The following is a 17,209-nucleotide window of genomic DNA, read 5'->3' as shown; positions in this document are numbered from 1 at the left end:
TCCGCAAGCAACCAAGGTAATGTCAGTTTTGTATATCTGTCTCCTCCCATGTCTGACACATGGTCACCACCTTCATTGTGGTCACAATATGATGCCCATGTGCTGATGCATGTAAGGAGGACAGTGTAGCTAAGGTAGAGGATCCTGAAATGGAATCAACCTTGTAATTTGTAGCGATGGAGATGCAAAAGAAGAGAAAGAAGCAAGTGGAGGATGAGCTGTCCCAGGACCCCAAAAAGAGTACTGGCATACTCCCCCCAAAAACAAGAGCATGCTTCTTGCAACTTTGTATCTTTTTTTTTCATGCTATCTTTTTTAGATTGCAGCTTTGTATCTTTATTCCCGGTAATATAAATTTAAGTATTCTCTCTTAGTTTCTGTCTATTCATGCTCTGTAGTTCAAATTCGTGTGGTTCTCTCAAAACCCCCACCACCCACTGATGAGGTAGAGCACATTGATTGCCAGCTTCCTTGCTACGAACCAATGTCTCACTTCCCAGTCCATACAGATTTGGCAGTAATTGTAGACTTCAACAATGTGCTTGTTTGTGTGCATGATAATCGTAAAGGATTGGAACCCCCAGATTTAAACACGTTGTACTTTGACAAAGTAAAGGGGGATGATGACATCACCTACTATGTATGGAATGATGCAAAATTATTCTTGCTTGGACTCGTTCAGATAGCAGAGACTTTTATGTGGTCATTGTGTGCCTGCCACAATCTTGAGAAGGGTATGGAAAAGTGCCTATCTCAGGCCAAGCGTTATCTGAGTGGGTGGCTGGCACAAAACTGCTGCCATGTTAGCAGTTGGGAATATGGAAACCCCCCACCAAAGCAAAAGTTTTTCAAAAAACTAGAAAACTTTTGGCACCTCTTTTTTAAGTTCAATAAGTTTAGCACTTTACTACTGGATGATTCCCTTTATAAGATGTACTTTAATGATCCCAGTAACTTTGTCATTCTGCCTGGGATAGAAAAGAAAAATGAGAGGTAGTGGGAAAATTTCCTCAAGGATAAGGTTGGTTCATTTATAATACAGTGGGCTGAGACTACTGAGAGAGCCAAGACTGTTAGGGAATGTTCATTTGATGCCAAGAAGGATGAACTTGCACAATTGGACTGGGATCTCACACATAGAAATGTACGGGCACAGCAGAAAATTCTTGCATCAAAAATGCCACCTCCAGCAACCAATTATAAGTGGCCACGTCGGCAAGAATGGCCAAAGCAGTCTTCTAACTAATTGACTTTACTCCTTGAAAACGCTAACTCCTTGTAAAGCAAGCTGTTCTTTTATCTAAACCTGAGAAGAATTTTGCAAGTCAATTGTTTCTGCTGCTCTTAACCGGATTGGGTGTTAAGTGTTGGTTAAGTGGTCAAGTGGTTCAAAGTGTTGTCCAAGTGGTGCAAAGTGCTTGCAAGTGCTAGTAAGGTGGTCCAAAGTGGTCCAAAGAGTTGGTCAAGTGGTTTCGGTGGTTGTTAAGTGGTGGTCAAGTAGTACAAAGTGATGTCCAAGTGGTTTAGGGGGGTTGGTCAAGTTGTTCAAAGTGCTGGTCACGTGGTTCAGAGTGCTTGTCAAGTGGTATAAAATGCTGGCCAAGTGGTTCAGGGGGGTGGTCAAGTGGTTCAAGGGGATTTTCAAGTGGTATAAAGTGTTGGTCATGTGGTCCTAAGTGGTCCAAAGAGCTGATCAAGTTTTTCAAGGATCTGAGAAATGGTGGTCAAATGGAACAAAGTGATGTCCAAGTGGTCCAGAGGGTTGGAAAAGTGGATATAAGTGATGGTCGGGTGGTTAAAAGCGCTTGTCAAGTGGTATAAAGTGATGTCCAAGTTGTTCAGGGGGTGGTCAAGTGGTTCATAGTGCTTGTCAAGTAGTATAAAGTGCTTAAAAGTGCTGGTCAAGTGGTTCAATGGGCTACTCATGTGGTCCTAAGTGGTCCAAAGAGCTGGTCAAGTGGTACAGGGGGCTGGTAAATTGCTCAAAAGTGATTTTAAGTGTTTCTTGGGGCTAGTAAAGTTGTTCACGGGGCTGGTAAAGTGCTGGTCAATTGGCCAAGTGCTCAAAAGTGCTTTCAAGTGTTTTAAAAGATGTCTTTATCACTCTACTATGAAAAGTGATATCTATTTAGCAGGTCTAATTAGCTGTAATTTTAGAGGTAAGTAGTCAGGTGATCCCCCCCCCCCCTTCAGCTTTGATCTAATCCTTCCTCACTCTCTTCAATATAGTTCACTGCCTCCATTTTTTATTTATTTTTTTAAGTGCTAGCTATTGTTAAAAGTGTTGGCCAAGTCCTCAAGTCAAATTTGCAAAGATAAATCTTACAAGTTCTCCTCTGGGGGCATGCTGTTATAGATTTTCTCGACTATGTCATTTGACATATCATATACATTATGCTCACCTTCCCGCAGGGACATGGAAAACCTGATGCATCACACCAGATGGGAGTAGATTAGAGCAGTGAGCTTGTTGTCCAAAAGGACATAACTATCATCTCGCCCATTTACCTTGTTGTAGAATAGGCCCTCAACCACATATAATTTTTTCTTAATGATGTTGTGCCATTGATCCTTTTAATCTATTTTGGCCAGGCGCTTTTTGTTGGTGCATTTCACGACGTAGAAGTCTACAGCTACCTCCTCTGCACTGCAAAGTTCTGGCCAACCATCAAGGCATCGCTCAGGTCATCGTGGTGGCCGGTATACATGGGGGTGTATTCATCCTCATCCTCGCTCGACGCTTCTCCATCACTTTCATCTGTAACTATGGGCTGTATTTGCAAAGTATACCCACCCTGCACATGATCTCTGTTGGCACATCTCCTCCATTGACCTTTGATGCACGCCCCACAAAATCAAGAGAGCAGTCTATGCCTTAGTCCGTGCATATACGTCTGCCTGTAGCCATTGACATAGTGCCAGGATCTAGACCCTGTCATGCGCTTGCAATCCCACACTATAACTCTATTGACATCACCAAGCTTGACCTCCCACAAAGCACGATCAACTTTCTTGCGTATCTGTGGGCATTGATTTTTGAGAGTTGCATTGAGGAATGCAACAATGCTTGAAGCATTATGCAGCTCCCACCTTTCACATTTCAACTACTCGTGTGTGAGGGCTCTTTTGACCACTTCACCAGTACCATCATGTTGACCCTTTCCATGTCTAGAAACAAAGAAATTATGCGTCATTTTGACACGTGTCATATTGAAGAATCGTGCAGCAAAATAGAATGTCCTTCTTGCTTTGAATTGTGACGCAGCACCATCCGACCACACCCAATGTCTTTTGACACTATAGCCGTGTCATTTTAGCCATTCATTGTGCAAAAGAAAACAGTGTTGCACAAATAAAGTGTCATGTGTCTTGTCATCACAGATGTAGAAGTGAGTCATCTTTTGTATAGCACCAAGCACATCATGTAAGTATTGTTAGGAAATAAGACGTAGCTAAATAGATAATTGAGTAGATTACTTAATGGAGAGAGACAGATTTATATACACGAGATTATAGAGTAGAGAGAGAGAGAGAGAGTACACACGATATACGTGGTTCACCCAATGTGGGCTACATCCACGGGAAAGCAGCCACTCAATGGCTTTAGTACTTCAAAACAAGAAGTAGTTTACAAAGGGATTATACCCATAATGGAGCTCCCGCCTTGCTTCACTCTCACCACCTCACACTCACCTTGTTGCATCAACTTCACACTATGAAATGTGTGTAGAAATGGCCTCCTTTTATAGGCCAAAGGGGCTGCCCTCTCTTATGAGAGACAGCCATGTGTAGCCGCCCTTGTGCGAATAAGTCCAAATTGGACCCTCCAATCCGCCCATGTGTGGCCGCCCTTGAGAAGACAAGTCCGCTTTTGAATTCGGCCACCGGCCATTGACTTCCGACCACCGGCCACCGGCCATTGACTTCCGACCACCGGCCATCGGCCATTGATTACCGGCCAACGACCAACCGACCGGTTGTTTTCCGACCACTTTTCAGCCGCCGTCCGGCCATCGTATTCCGGCGAAAAAGAATATAGCCTCCAACCGTGAACACATAGCCAGTAGTGCTCCTTCGAGTATCTTTGTCACCTGCCATATCTGCATCAGCATACCCTTCTAGAAAAATATCAGTTCCTCCAAAATACAAAGCATTTTTTGTTTTCCCTTTTAGATACCTAAGTATCCACTTCACAGCTTTCCAATGCTCTTTACCTGGGTTGTCCATGAACCTACTCACAACTCCCACTGCATGTGCAATGTCTGGCCTTGTCCAAACCATAGCATACATTAGAGAACCTACCGCTGCAGCATATGGAACTTTAGACATATAGGCTATCTCCTCTTGTGTCTTTTGACACATATCCTTCGTTAGTTTAAAATGACCAGCCAAAGGTGTAGAAACTGGTTTTGCATTTTGCATTACAAACCTTTCTAGTACCTTCTTGCTGTAATCTTCTTGAGATAGCTTTATTGTCTTCTTCGTCCTGTCCCTTGATATTTTCATACCAAGTATCCTCTTTGCAACACCTAAATCTTTCATTGAAAAAGATTTGGACAGCTCCTCTTTTAGGTCTTTGATTTTCTGCATGTTAGCACTTGCAATCAACATGTCATCAACATACAACATTAGGATGATGAATTTCCCATCTCCCAAATTCTCCGTGTAGACGCAGTGATCCGAGTTGCATCTTGTGAATCCATGATCCAACATCCATCAATAAAACTTCAAGTACCATTGTCTTGATGCTTGCTTTAAACCATACAAGCTCTTCTTTAATCTGCAAACCATTTTCTCCTTACCTTTTACTTCATACCCCTTTGGTTGAAGCATGTAGATTTCCTCCTCTAAGTCACCGTGAGGGACTGCCGTATTTACATCCATTTGCTCGAGATTTAGATCATGAGCAGCCACAAGGCTTAAGACAAGCCTAATTGAGTTCATTTTTACAACAGGAGAAAATATTTCATTGAAGTCAATACCTTTCTTTTGAGAAAAACATTTTACCACAAGCCTAGACTTGTACCTTTTCTTCCCACCTTCTTCTTCCTTTAGCTTGTACACCCATTTGTTTTGAAGTGCCCGCTTACCTTTAGGCAACTCAACCAACTCCCATGTTTGGTTGCAATGTAGTAAGCTTTCAAAATCTTGGCTGCAATATTCGCCTCCATTGTCGGATCTGAGGCATTTAACCTTGGTACCTGTTTCATTCTCCACAAAGGCTTTCCACCTTTGAAATATGGAAAATACATCGGATTTATTCTTCATGACATAAACCCATGTTTTTCTAGTCGCATCGTCTATGAATGTTACATAGTACAATGAGCCACCAAGTGATGGTGTACTTGCAGGACCCCAAACATCAGAATGAACCAACTCAAGTTTTTTATTTTTTCTTTCATTTCCTGATTTTTGAAATTTTACCCTCTTTTGTTTACCATAAACACAATCTTCACAGAACTCTAAGTCCACTTCTTTCAAACTTGGTAGAAGCTTCTTTGTTTGAAGGATTTGCATTCCTTTGGAACTCATATGCCCAAGTCGGTAGTGCCACACCGCACTGTCAACTTCTGTAGTTGCTGCACAAGCTGAAGGTTGCGTGCTAACAGTACACAAGTAAAGTGTACCGACTTTTTCACCCTTGGCAACCACCAAAGATCCCTTTGAGATCTTCTACTGTTTGTTTCCGAATGCAATGTTGTGACCTTCATCGTCCAATTGTCCTGTAGAGATCAATTTTTTGCGAAGAGAAGGAACATGCCTTCCATCATTTCCGTTAGCAGTTTTGACAGAAACTGTACCTTTGCCGACAATCTCACAAGCTTCATCATCTCCCAAGTATACATACCCAAAATTACCTTTGGTGTAGTCTTGGAAATGTTGCTTGTGTGGTGTCGCATGGAATGAAGCCCCAGAATCTACTATCCAAGAATTAGACACATTGTCTAATGAGAGAATTAGAGCATCTTGCTCTACTTTACCTGCTACATTGGCCTCCGATGTTGACTTGTTGTCTTGAGACTCTGTCTCCTTCTTCTTCTTGGACCAGCAATCCTTCTTGATGTGGCCCTTCTTGCCGCAGTTCCAACATTCAAGAACTGACTTTGTGCGTGACTTGCTCCGCCTTGAGCGATCACGACCCTTTTGGTTTTTGAACCTCTCCTTAAGCCTTCCTCTTGTTTCCACTGATAGTGCAGCACTTGATGATTCTCCTGTGCTTCTCCTTCGCATTTCCTCGCTTAGGAGAACACCCACAACATCATCAAACTTAAGAGTATTTGTGCCAGAGATAGAATTACTTACAGCCATCACAAGGCTGTCCCAACTATCCGGTAGAGATGATAGTATAAGGAGAGCTCTCACTTCGTCATCGAAATTGATTTTCACTGATCGAAGTTGACTTATGTTTGTGTTAAAGTCATTTACGTGTTCTGCAACTGAACCATTCTCTGCCATCTTTAGATTGAACAAGCGCTTCATAAGAAATACCTTATTGGATGCCGATGGTTTCTCGTAGAATTCGTCAAGTGACTTCATCAAGTCCTCCGTGGTCTTCATCTCCAAAACATTGAAGGCCACCGTTGACGCCAAGCTTAACCGGATTGTTCCCAGTGCCTTTCGATCAAGGACAATCCATGCTTCATCTGCCATTGTTGCGGGCTTCTTCACAAGACCCCCTAGTGGCAAATAGAGGTCCTTCTGGTAGACATAGTCTTCAATCTGCATCTTCCAATGTTGGTAGTTTTTGCCGTTGAACTTCTCAATCTTGAGCTTCCCTTCCTCCGCCATAACTCCCACTCAATTCAAGGAATCCTTTCCTTGAGATAATTTAGCTACGAGCAAACCTTGCTCTGATACCAGTTGTTAGGAAATAAGACGTAGCTAAATAGATAATTGAGTAGATTACTTAATGGAGAGAGACAGATTTATATACACGAGATTATAGAGTAGAGAGAGAGAGAGAGTACACACGATATACGTGGTTCACCCAATGTGGGCTACGTCCACGGGAAAGCAGCCACTCAATGGCTTTAGTACTTCAAAACAAGAAGTAGTTTACAAAGAGATTATACCCTGAATGGAGCTCCCGCCTTGCTTCACTCTCACCACCTCACACTCACCTTGTTGCATCAACTTCACACTATGAAATGTGTGTAGAAATGGCCTCCTTTTATAGGCCAAAAGGGCTGCCCTCTCTTATGAGAGACAGCCATGTGTAGCCGCCCTTGTGCGAATAAGTCCAAATCGGACCCTCCAATCCGCCCATGTGTGGCCGTCCTTGAGAAGACAAGTCCGCTTTTGAATTCGGCCACCGGCCATTGACTTCCGACCACCGGCCACCGGCCATTGACTACCGGCCACCAGCCAACCGATCGGTTGTTTTCCGACCACTTTTCAGCCGTCGTCTGGCCATCATATTCCGACAAAAAAGAATATTCCGGCGAAAAAAAAGTCTCGGGGGCCTCCGCCCCCGAGGCCTTTGAAGTTGCCCATGATTCTTGTCCGTGAAAATTTTGGTTTCCGGTGAGTGATTTTCCTTCACGCACGATGGCTTCTCCTCATAATGGGGGCCTTACAAATGTGCGCTTTTACCACAGAAAATTACAAGGGTAAATCAGGCTCCATACTTAACAAGTATGAACTGTGAACAAAGATTGTGACCTAAGATGAATACCAATGCATTAAATGGATCTCATTTTGCACCTTGAAGGAGTAATTCTCTACGAAATCCATTATAGACACCACTGCATTGTCAAAAAAATTGGCCAAACACTCCTTGAACTGTTGAGCTTGCCAAATGTACAAGTAGTTGTGTTTCATGAACTTCCCTAGTTTCCCTCGGAGCACAGAAATGAAACTCATCGGACTGAGCTACTAAACCACGAGGTTTTTCAGCATTTAGCTAGACTTTTTTCATCCTTTTCCTGTGTAGGAACCTTGTCAAAAAGCTTGATAGTCATTCTAGAGATACCATCACTCTCTTCGACGCGACACAACAAGAGCCTTTCAATCCCACAATCAGTGCATGTTCCCAAAAGGCATTTGTTGTGGTGAAAAGCACTATCAATTGGCTTTGGACACAATACAGACTCCCATAGTTCTGTCAAGGATTAAAAAGTGGCTTTTGGTGATGTGCACTACGCTATTCCACCACTGCACACAAGACACTTGCAAAAGCATGACGTTCCATGTAGCCCGTATCTTCCATGGCGCATCTGATTTAAGCCTTTCTTCAAGTAAACAATCCGAACATGGTATTCATAGCAGAAAATTACATCTTCAAGTAAAAATTTACAAACAGCTTCTGTAGTTTTTGTCCTCAATGCACGCCCTTCCACTTGGTTTGTCAAGTCTTCTCGTGCAAGTACCAAGTATCTCATTTGCCAAAGTCCTAAAGGCATTGTGACTAGATCCCCACGTGTCTCTAGATTTTCATCCATGGCTAACAAAGTGTGCAGATCAATTCACAAACTCCCAACCCAGTAACTTCGCGTCGGGTTCACCAAAAATGTCAGAGTGTGTGCGGTATGGCTGGGAATTTGCAAGACCTCTCACTGTGAGAGTTCGTGATGAGAGACACAAACACTTTAAGAAAAAGCGTTTATGTAAAATCACCAACCCTCTTTCTAAGGGTGAATGAAGATCTAAGAGCGTTCATGACAGCAAAGTCACAAACCCTCTTTCCTATCGTGCTTGGAATTTGCTTGTTTTCGTAGTTGAGAATATGATGAGAGGATCACCAAATCACATTCAATTTCACTTAAAAAGACCATTTAAAAACACGAAAGTTTCAGCCATGAAACCTCCATGCTCATACAAGCACAAATCTCAATAAAAACACAAACCTCTTTCATGGTATCATGTAGCCTCGCCCCCAATTACATAGTCGTGACGTCAAACAGTTGAAAGGGATGCTCGAGCTTCCACCTTCACGGCAACGATTTTCTGATTTTGCAAAGATGTAAGAGCTTTTAAGTTTAAGCCCACACACCATTTTGATAAGGGGAAACCCTAATTCACTCCCTCACAAGCTCAGATAGAAGATTGCAAAGAGGCGGGACTGCAGCACACATAGATTGGGCAACCATCAAAGTTATTGCACAGTAGAGAAAAATTGCAAGTTTTCTCTGTAAAAAGCAGCCGTCCGTATCTTCCCCATGGCATTCTCAGCTAATGTGCCAATTTTTAGACCATGTTTCCACTTTGGACCAAAACTAGGCCATTTTCAGCTCATTTTTTACCCAAATGCCATTTTTTATGCGAAAAATCCCAAATGAAGTCAAAAAAATCCCTAAATTTATTGGATCACTTTCATAAGAATACAATACATAGATATGCATCATTTTTCTTTCATATACCATTTTGGGTCACGTTCCATGCAATTCTGCGAGACGATGTCTGTTAGCTACCATTTTTGACAGGTTTTGCCCACATCAGTCTTTATAGGCGAGATGAGTGTGCCACCATGAAACATTTGGAATATGTACATTGTCAAACCAATGGTTGTCACAACCTTTGTGACACTCTAGTTGAGGAGCTTCTTCTTGCATTTGCGCTTGGCTGTAAACAGGCTCTGACCTAGCTAAGCCTCTATTCACAATGAACTGCAATGTCCTTTCGTCCATCTCATACCTTCTTTCTTCAGGTTTAAACGCAGGAGGTGGAAGTTGTATTGGTCTCACCACTCCATTTGTTTCTCTCATCTTATGTAGCTTCAAAGGGAAGAACCCGCTTTGGTTGTCATAACACATTGTAGTTGGTACTAGCGCTTGTTTATTAGATGCTTTCATCATCGGTGTGTATCTCATGTCTAAAGGAATTCTAGCACCTAGCAGTGGAGGTTGTTGTCCTAAGACAGGCTGTGGTCTTGAAACTCCTACTGGACCTGGCGCATTCCCCATAGCGTATCTAGGTGGAGGAGGTGCTACTGGAATGGTTTGTACATACTACTCCCTAGCATATTCCATGCTATAGTAACACTCTTCTCTCATGTGGTTTGTCCATTTTCTCTCAATTTCACACCACTTAGGCTCCCTAGGATCAGAATTTACAAGAGGAGTTAACCTCTTGATCATTTCATCAATAAACTTTTTTTTATTGATAGGTGCCGCTGGTTTTGCAATGGACTCACTCATCTGTGAATCACTGTGCTAAGAGGATGTGTCATCTTGTTGACTCTTACAATCCTTTTCTTTCTATTCCTCACAGTTGTCCATTCAATAAAGAGCTTCTTTGATCAATTTGTTTAGCGTCAGGCTCCTTATCATATGTAGATCTTTCTAAAGACCCGCATGTCTCGTTCCCTGGATAAAGATCAGCATTAACCGTGCTTGCGTAGGTAGTTCAGCTCTCGAAAAAAACTTGATGTGTCTCTTGAGCCGTAATGCCACTTTGTGTATTGATTTACCCTCTTTTTGTTTGAGTTTGTGAATTTGTGAGACTGTATTGTGAGCTATGCATTTTTGTAAGAATTCTTCGATGAATTCCTCAAACAGCTCGTTTAAAGACTCAAAATCCCATCTTTCCACTGGATCAAACCATGTAACCGCGTCATCTTTCAGAGTTAGTCTGAATCTTGCAAACTATGTCGTAAACTTCCTCTACTCTAATTACTCTTCTGAAAGCCGCTACGTGATCTCTCGGATCTTTATCCCCATAGTATTTTTTGTTTATCCATTTCTGGGCTTGGGATGGTCTAACTCGCCGATTGTCTACAGATCTAATCATAGACTCTCCCAATCCTTCTCTCATTTCAGGCCTTCTCCTATGGCTAGGTTCTTCTTCGAAGGGATTGGTCGTTCTCTTAGAAATTGGTTCCTTAGGGAGATTCACTTGAGGAGGCATGTCTGCCATCTTTGTGACCATTTCATCTCTCGTTATTGCTCTAGAAGGGAATCAAGGTGGCTCCCTTTTTGGAATTCTCATAGGAATCCTCATGTTTGGTGGAGGTATTTGTGGTCCTTCATTGACCAAATATCCACCTATTTTGAACGCACGCCATGCATTTGTACTTTGTACAACTCTATATTCTTGTCCATACTTTTCAACCACTATAGAATTCCATTGACAGTCGACTCCGTATGTATAGACACATAAGAGCTTGTAATTCGTCACCTCTTCTGGGTATGCCTCTGATCACCTATAATGGTTGACCTCACTGTCGCCAATGTATTTATATAGTCCTTCAATCTCATGATTTTTCATCCAAAATCTCTCAACAAAATTGGTATGTATCAACTGCCAGTTTGGAAGATACATTATGGGTGGATGCTCCTCTATCGCTGGGATCCCGCAACTTGTATAAGCTGAGTTTGAATCTGAATTTGGCATGATTTTTGGGCTTAACAGCTCTAGCTCAGTGTAAGAAGACTTATACCAATGTGTTCAAGTGTTTTGGCTACAAAAAAGTTGAAACTATGTCCAAAACCGTGATCGTTTTCTCACATTTCTTTCAAATTGTCACTTTTAGACACCCCTAACTTCCGGATGAATTTTGAGACCTCAAACGATGTTTTTTCGGACGTTGACCAACCATGAATGATCCAAAGGGATTTTGATTGTTGTTCATGGGGTTGCACTAATTGTTGTAGAGCTACTCTGGAGCTTCGTTTTGATTTAAAAAGTTTTTTAATCCGATATTGTGAGCTCAAGTTACGGTCAAAACAGTTTTCTATCGCATTCAATCTTCCTGTAGATCAATTCTGGCAATTTCAGAGTGTCATCACTGGATGCATGCTTTGGCCCACTTACAGTTGTCCAAATTTTGTTTTGGAATGATATTTGGGATTCTAGGGTCAAAAGGAAGCCCTTTGGCTGGTCAAAATTACTGTATGGCCTCAGTCTGTGCCTAGAGACTTCATACGCGTATGATGTCCCCTAACTCAAAATTTCTCCAAACTTGAGCTATAGACTCTCCTTGTTGCACTCTAACCACTCCAAGTCTCAGTTTGTGATTCTGACACTTTTAGGCAGGTAATCACTCCTTTTCTGTTTGGTTGCCTGCAACTGTCGGAGGAGGTTAGATAAGCCAAAAGTGATCCAAATTAAATGAAACTTGGTCTCTAAGCCTATCTTGTCATGACAAACACCTTTGTAAGCTTAGAGATAATTTTTGACCTCTAATTTGACACTTGAGACATCATACGCATATGATGTCTCAAGTGGAAAAATCAAGTGACTTTTATCCCATTGATTCCGTATCACTTAAGCAACTCTCAGCAACTTTCAAATTTTAATTTGAACACTTTTTGTGCAAGTTATGGTCAACACAAACATGAACCTTGTCCACTTTGTGTCTTTTGGCACTTTTTAGCCTAAATGTGCTCCAAATGCAATGAAATTTCGGCTAGGGACTTCTTTTATGCTCTAGGATACTAGGGTATACTCAAATGCCTAAATGTGCTCCAAATGCAATGAAATTTTGACTAGGAACTTCTTTTATGCTCTAGGATACTAGGGTATACTCAAATGTCTGTTTTGACCCAAATCTAGCCTCTAAACCATTAGACATGTATGATTTTCTTTGGCTCAGATTTCATTTATATTTCTACCCAAGGTACTCCTTGATGCATACAACAAGATCACAACAAATTTTGGATGTCAAAATTGCTCAAAATCACTACTTTTTCACCTTTACCTTCTTGTATCTACAAAAATCTTTTTTAGTTCAAAAATATGAGTACAAATGAGATGAAATTTTGAAAACATGCTTAAATCATCATTTCCCAACCTCCTCTGTGGTCAAAAATGCAATTGGACCTTCAGATCTTGACATGAGACATCATACGCGTATGATGTCTATGTGCTCAGAATTAGATGAAACTTGGTCTATAAACTTGTCTTGTGGTACTAAACATCCTAATATTCTCTGATGTCAACTTTGGTCCCTAATAGTACCTTTGAGACATCATACACATATATGACGTTTAACTTATCAGAATGAGGTGAAACTCACTCCAAAGGTCCCTCACTACACTGGCAACTCACATCAACTTTCAGAATTGAATTTCAACACTTTTTTGTGCATGTTATGGTCAATTCAAGCATTCACTTTGCCTAGATTGGGTTTTGTGGCCTTTACAAGCCCAAAAATGCTTCAAAGTCAATGAAAGTTGGCCCATTTGCTTTCTAAATGCTATAGATCACAAGGCTACACTCAAATGTATCTCTTGACCCAAAATCTGGCCTCTAAGATATCATACATGTATTATGTCTAGGTGGTCAGAATGGACTTCTGTTTCTACCCAAGGTGCCCCTTGATGTGTAGAACCTAGATATGTTCTCATAGCAAATTTTGGAACTCAAAAATGCACCAAATCATCACTTTTGACAAGGAAATCCCCTTAAAGAGTAAATTCCCCCAATTTTCAATCTATCATCCCAAATGACATGAAATTTGGTGTATGTGCGCAACACAACATGCAAAATAGGGGTGTAAAGTAAAAGTTCATTTTTGCTACCAAAATCACCCTTCAGACATCATACACGTATATTTGCTGATGACTTTTTTTAACAAAATTCAATCACAAGCATCCCCAAGTCTCCAGCACTAGTTTTCAAGCACTTCTACCAACTTCTATGCAAGAATATGCTCAAAATCACAAGTTTCTCTTTTTTCCATTTCAAATACTGCGTCTTTTGTCTTTTGGGTGTCAAGAGTTGGTCAAAACCTTAGACTCAAGGTGTGCCTAGGGTAAAACCCCCCTTCTAAACACTCTAGTGCAGTCAGATTTACAAATTTGGTCTCCAAATGCCTCTTGAGACATCATACGTGTATGATGTCCAAGTTTTTAGAATTGCAAATTTTCTTCACAGAACCCTTGCACATGCCCTCTTATATGCACAGCACCAATCGGTCATGAAAAAATGTCTTAACACAAATCTGTTTTTTGCATTTTTACCCTCAAAGGCAGACTTTTGAGTGATTATAAATGCAAACAAACACTTGAGCAAATAATTTAGTGATGAATAGCTCTAGATCAGAATAAAATCACTTACCTAAAGCTACTCCTACACATCATATGGATTTTGCATTTATGAGTAAAAAAACGCTTAACTGCCACACACGGACTAGCAAACGCTTTTATCACCTCATAAATCACTCGACCACCAACAACTACTCTAATCTACAACTAATACTACAAATTCTAACTAAATCTATATACGGCAAGACACACGCTTCCTAGCTATACACTTGATCTCAAAATAACCTCTTCCGGATCCACTTAAGAAAATTGTTTTCTTTAGTTAAAACTAAAGCAAGCAACCATCACAAAAGTGTTGGTAGGATTACCTATTCAAGTCCTTGTGTCCCCGGCAACATCGCCAATGTTGCAGGAGCGAATCACACCACCTATAGAGTGCATGCAGCACTACCTAGATCAACATAATGTCAATCAAGGACACAGATGACACGATAGGCGCATGGAGGCAATCTCTTTAGTTTGTCAGGCTAAGACCATCCCATGCATACAACACTCTAGAAGGTTAACTAAACCCCAACCAAGAATCTTACTGCTCTCAACTACACCACCCAACCCACATAACACATAAACGAAAGGAACTCACCAAACCATGCCAGAATCGTACGAAACTTAAGTAACACCATCCTCTCACTAGGATACACATGTCCCAAAGCCTCTACACTTAAAACCCTCACTGTAGACCCATCTGCAAAAATCATGTATGAAGACAGAGCCGAATTTCAAAAGTGACCGAAGTTGAAGTCTATGAGTATCTATGTGTAGCTTATGTTGCTATGATTCTAATGACTACTTGCATGCAAAAAACAAACATTGTTTTATATACTTACGACAGCAAATAGCTCATAGATATGTCAATGTGTGTGCTCTATCTCACGTGGAATGCCTGACGTGGCGTGTAGCTCTCATCAAGCCTCTCGTGATGGTGCAGTCTGTTCTCCAATGCGATGAACGAGCGGGGAGTAGTGCCAGGATGAAGCTCACGCTCTCACATATAGTCAACGATAGCTTAAAACTTGATTATGATAAAGTTCTTCTTACAAAATGGCCTAGGTACCTACCTTATATACTAAGGCTACCATAGGTTAAACCTAAAATAGAGTTCAAGGGGTAAAATGGCTTTGTATGTACAATCTGAAAGTGCCATTGCACCTCGTCTTCTGCAATATACTAACTACTTATTACAAATGATGTTTTTAACCATGATCCACAACATTTCATAACTCTCAGAAAATAAGGCTTTGTTGAGTTATGTCGTGCTATTGACCCAAGGGTCAACATGCATGGTGGTAAACTATTTCAAAATATATAATTGGTGCATAAATCTCTACAGAGTTGTTTAGATTATTATGGATGCATAACAATCAAAAATATCTTAGAACTGAATTATATAAAGGATAAGTCAATATGGTTCAAGGAAGAGATGATAAAGAAGGACTCCCTAGTAGAGGCGTCGATAGATGAGTTGACCTACCATCATCTTTTATAGATGGTGTAAGATATATGCATCAATTATATCAAGATTCTATGTTATCCAAAGAGAGGAAACATTGATTTGTTTATAACATTAACTTGCAATAAAAATTACGGATACATTGTTGCGAAGTCCAATTGCCTTTAATTGTCCTATTTGGTGAGTAGAGCTTTTCATTTAAAAAAAATCATATAAACTAATAATCATTGTAGACAAATACAAGCATGCCGAGTTAAAACTATGATAAGTAATTAGCGTGTGCCGAGTTTTTTGATAAATCAGTGTCTCTTGAAGTATATAAGATAACTTGATGCCATAACATGTATGTTATGTGTGGACCTTTGAAGCCTGATTCTCCTTACATGATTGAATAAAAATGCAAATTCAAATATCTTCGAGGGTTTTATGCCTCCACAACAATTGATAAATAGAAATATATATCCTACCTAGAAAAGGACTAATTGATGTTCAACATATTGCATGAATAATATAAAGCTAACTAATAGGTGAATTGTTCAATACAACCCATTTCTAGTGATGAGCTTATATCAATATTAAGGTATGCTCCACCATTAGCGCTTTGAAATATTTATATAAGTATTTATAAAAGCGTCATGATCGAGCAACTGTTGTCATGCAAAATGGTGACAATGTTATCAACAAAGTCCAAAGTTTTCTTGATGCATTTTATGTATCTTTATCTGACATTATTTGAAAAATATACGATTTTGACTTGCATTATGAAAAATGCTATGTTATCTCGAGACAAAACACCATAATGTTTGAGGTACATAGGACTTGCAAAATGTTGTAGAGGATGATAGAAATCAAAAGACACCACTAACAGAATGGTTTGTTACAAATGGAACAGCTGATGATTCTCATAATCTTCTATACATAGAGTTTCTTTATCAATGGGTATGGAATAATAACTTGAAACACTGGACGAATAAGTACATTGGTCAAATGATGTAGCGTCAAATGCCAAATCTTTATACTTTATGAGAATCTTCCTAGCTTTTTGTAATGGTTATGTCATTTAAAGACAGTTGCACCTTTGATGGGTGCCCTTACCCTACTTTCAAGGATGTGAATCCAAAGGGAATATTGCCAAGCGATAACAAGTGGATGATGTGCTTAGAATAGGCTTCGTCTTTACAAAGTGGAGCACAATTACATAAGCTATTTTCTCTCATATTGGTGTGTTACATGCCAACGTCTCTTGAATGGATATTAGGAAGGTTTTCATCAAAACTCTTAGAAGACTAATTTTCTGTCTTGTGTGCTCAAAGAACATGATATTAGAATTTGTGGTAATATGACACATAAGAGAGCACTGTTAGATGTAGATAGACTATTGAGACGATACAAAAAGTCCTTGTGTGAATTTTTCGGCATGTCTCATATAGCTTGGTCAGACATATAGTTGCTTCAAAATTTTCAGCTTGCTGAAGAGACAATGTTTTTTTTTGGGGTGTGCTTGATTCGGATGACCAATTGAATGTTTCCCTTCATATGGAAAGACAACTAAATTGTAATCAGCACAAAGTTTATAAGAAATTGTTTCAATCAAGAGTACACAATAAAGGAGTTGTATTCTTTCTTGATGGACCTATCAGGTCTAGTACGACCTTTCTTTACAATGCATAACTTTTTAGAATTTATGAGCATCAAAGATTTTTTTTTGCATGTACATCTACTAGCAATGCCTCATTGCTTCTTACTAATGGTAGAATTGTACACTCACAGTTTA

The sequence above is a fragment of the Adiantum capillus-veneris genome, chromosome 1 (assembly GCF_014529385.1).
Source record: "Adiantum capillus-veneris isolate H3 chromosome 1, ASM1452938v2, whole genome shotgun sequence".
NCBI classification, from domain to species: domain Eukaryota; kingdom Viridiplantae; phylum Streptophyta; class Polypodiopsida; order Polypodiales; family Pteridaceae; genus Adiantum; species Adiantum capillus-veneris.
The sequence above is the reverse complement of the archived record's forward strand: the minus strand, read 5'-3'. Positions refer to the sequence as shown.